Raw genomic sequence first — 3,594 nt, forward strand, 5'->3', positions numbered from 1 at the left:
CTGTTAGGAGTTGACAATCTGTAGGAGTGTGGCCTTGAATTCCACAGACTTCGCAATTTTGAGTTACGGCAACCACGGTGGCTGGAGGTGATACATTTAAACTTTCAATTTTCTAGGCAAGAGCATCCACTTTTGCATTAACATGATCAAGGCTACTTATCTCGTACATGCCCCCTTTTGTTTGAGGTTTTTCTACCATTGTTCGGTCGCTTCCCCACTGATAATGGTTTTGGGCCATGCTCTCGATAAGTTGATAAGCGTCAGCGTAAGGTTTATCCATAAGCGCACCACCTGCGGCGGCGTCTATTGTCAACCTTGTGTTGTACAAGAGACCATTATAGAAGGTATGAATTACTAACCAGTCCTCTAAACCATGGTGTGGGCAAAGTCTCATCATGTCTTTGTATCTTTCCCATGCTTTGAAAAGAGACTCGTTATCTTTCTGCTTAAATCCATTTATCTGGGCTCTTAACATAGTTGTTTTGCTTGGAGGAAATTATCAGGCAAGAAAGACTTTCTTCAACTCATTCCATGTGGTGACTGAGTTGGAGGGAAGAGACTGAAGCCATCTTCTAGCTTTATCTCTTAACGAGAAAGGAAAGAGACGAAGTCGAATTGCATATGAAGTGACACCATTAGCTTTAACAGTATCAGCGTATTGGACAAATACGGATAAATGAAGGTTTGGATCCTCGGTAGGATTTCCATAAAATTGGTTCTGTTGCACTGCCTGCAACAGTGCAGGTTTAAGTTCGAAGTTGTTTACTTCGATTGCGGGTGGAGCAATACTCGAATGCGGCTCATCTTGCGATGGAGCAGCGTAATCTCGAAGAGCACGAGCTGGTTCTGCCATCTCGGGTATCGGCGAAGGAAGGAGATTTTTGAGATCAGGAATTTCGATTGGAGGAAGATTGTTTGCAGCACGATACTCCCGAATTCGTCGTAAGACTCGAAGATATCGTTCAACGACATTGATTCGTAAGTAATACGGTTCGCCTTGTGAGTGAGTGTGTGGCATACAAATCAACGAAAGACAAGGGAAAAATAAAAATTGCCTTAGTCTCTACAGCGTAACAGAAGAGTTAGGATATCGACTAAATAAAAGTCCCCGGCAACGGAGCCAAAAACTTGATCGCGACTTTATGAGTCTATTGGGGTATTAACTGCAAGTGCACAGTCTAATCGCGTAGTTTTAAAAGATATCGATCCCACAGGGACTTAATGAATCGATATACCATTTTTCTAAGGTTACTTCGTAAAGCTAAGGCGGATGATCCTTTGATGATTAGGGGGAAAAGTAAAACTAAAATTATCTAGATTAAATATCAAATAACATGGATATCGGTATGTAGTTCGTCGTAATTAGGGAATCAAATCTTCGTTGGTTTCTTAGTTTTAAAATAAGACTTTTCAGTTGACACTATTAATTAAAAGTCTTTTCTCAAACTCTCGCTCTGTTGAATCAGACTATGACTTTATATTAACGTACGCTCTCACTATTTAGTTAAATCTAAAATCCCTTTTTGAAAACAATAGAATCTATAGAAACTCTTTTTAAGAAAATACTAACCGTTTAAACACCCTCGTCTCAAACTCTCGCTCTGTTGACTTAGACTATATGATTAAACTTAAATGCTTAACTCTCGTCCTCACATTTAACCTTTAAAAATAATTTTTGAAAATGATTAGGATTTAATTAACTTTAAAAATTGCTTTCGCCCTGATTTAAAGTTAATGTTCAATTTACAATGTCCAGTTAAAAGCTCAAACTGTCGTTCTATTGATTTTAACTTCTTTATGTCTTTTACTCTCATACAAAAACTTTGGTATTAACTCTGTAAATTGAGACCACAAAAAGAGTGACTAAATTTTGAAACAAATTTAAACCAACTAGTTTTGATTCCTTTATTCCGCTTACTTTACATACCAATATCTAAATTAATTAGTCGGACATGGCAAACACGCATAAACAATAATCATGCATAAATACAGCCATATCAAACAGACAATATATATAAACAGCAGCACAGAGCATATGTAAATTAAAACAATAACTCAATTAATTAATGAACCTGGTAAATTACTAGAAATCTTGGTTTTGTTCCTAGCTTCGATGTTCGAACACTCCACCACAAGTCGGTTGGATTTGTTCTTCACAATTCTTGAGCAGACAGGTAAAAACAAAGAAATAAAAATACTGTGATCCGACGTAAGGTTAGATCCAGTGAAAAGTACACAATAGTTTCCGGTGTAGAAACTATTGTGAGAAAATAAATTGAATGCTTAGTAAATTAAGCTAGCAAAGAAAAGAAAAGCAAAAGCAAAGAAAATAAAATGCTGAAGAAAATATATTGTTGTAAAAATATTGCACGGCGTGGAGAGATACAGCAGAGAGAGCAGAGCTTCAATTGGATCCCTTGAGGTCTATTTATATTCCTCCATAAAGTAGTTGTTTCCCAAAAGTTCCTTCAGTATGGTTTCTAACACGTCAACGAGTCAAGCGGAGAAATAGGGTAGAAGTGCTTCTGTTACGCGCGTCAAAGACAGAAAAATAGGAGTGGGGGGTGTGACGTCCGTCACACCATGTGTTACGCTCGTAACACTAAGTATAAGGGCGTGACGCTCGTCACATGAGTGTGGCGGTCGTCACATGCCATTTTCCTTGTAGTTGGCGTGGGCTGGGCTTTAGTGAAATGCTTTTCCTAGAGAATCCTCTTTTTGCATCCCTTTTCTTTCCTTTTCACACATGCTTCAGTTTATGCTACCTGAAATAAATAATAATAGAATACCAAGTAATATCGAATAATATAAAATAAATCGAATAAAATAACACTATAATTTAATTAAATCAAGTCCAAAAATGTGATATTATTTCATGTTATCAGTGGCCTAACTGTGCATCCCTGACCCCTCAATCTTCACCCTTTACCAATATGTTTGGCCTAACCCTACTTTGGTTTTCTATAGGCATGGGTCTTGGCCTAAAGTCATGGCATTGCCCAGGTGATTGTTGATACACCTATGGTCTTGGTCATCCAAACAACCAGTCTTCTTGTGTCACAAGCCAATGGCCAATCATGCCATTTGATTCATGGATATCCCATTCAAACACTAATCTTATACCATCATTTCATGGCCTTGTTAACATATATTGTCAGTCAAGTTATGTTCTTTTTGAAAGTCAAGTATTCAAGTCATAAAAAATCTTTTGTAAAAACCAATTTCAAATCATTTTTTAAACCATTTCAATCCATTTCACATCATTTTAAACCATCACATTTGATTCTACACAAAAAAGTACAAGTCTTGGCATTTTTCACCAATTGTTGACTTTGGTCAACTTTGACCAAAGTCAACCCAAATCACCAAAACCCTAAGTTTAACCCTAACCATTTATTCATTGTCCATTTACAAATAAAATACAAAGAAAATGCAATTTTGACCATTTGTTGACTTTGGTCAACAGTTGACTTTTTGGTCAACTTTAACCAAAGTCAACTTTCACTTGCTCTTGCCCATCCAAACTTGGCCTGACCCTTTGCTTCAATGTGTCATCCAATCCTCATGCTTATTGATGTTTTGTTCTTGGTAGCT

At 37.1% G+C, this 3,594-nt stretch overlaps 1 non-coding gene across 1 annotated transcript; it reads left to right on the forward strand.

The window, feature by feature from the left end:
- Positions 1–368: 368 nt before the first annotated feature.
- LOC127077303 (small nucleolar RNA R71) lies at positions 369–475 on the forward strand. Its single transcript, XR_007787141.1, has one exon. It is a non-coding gene; the product is annotated as a small nucleolar RNA R71 (small nucleolar RNA).
- The last annotated feature ends 3,119 nt before the right edge of the window (positions 476–3,594 follow it).

The sequence above is a fragment of the Lathyrus oleraceus genome, chromosome 4 (assembly GCF_024323335.1).
Source record: "Lathyrus oleraceus cultivar Zhongwan6 chromosome 4, CAAS_Psat_ZW6_1.0, whole genome shotgun sequence".
NCBI classification, from domain to species: domain Eukaryota; kingdom Viridiplantae; phylum Streptophyta; class Magnoliopsida; order Fabales; family Fabaceae; genus Lathyrus; species Lathyrus oleraceus.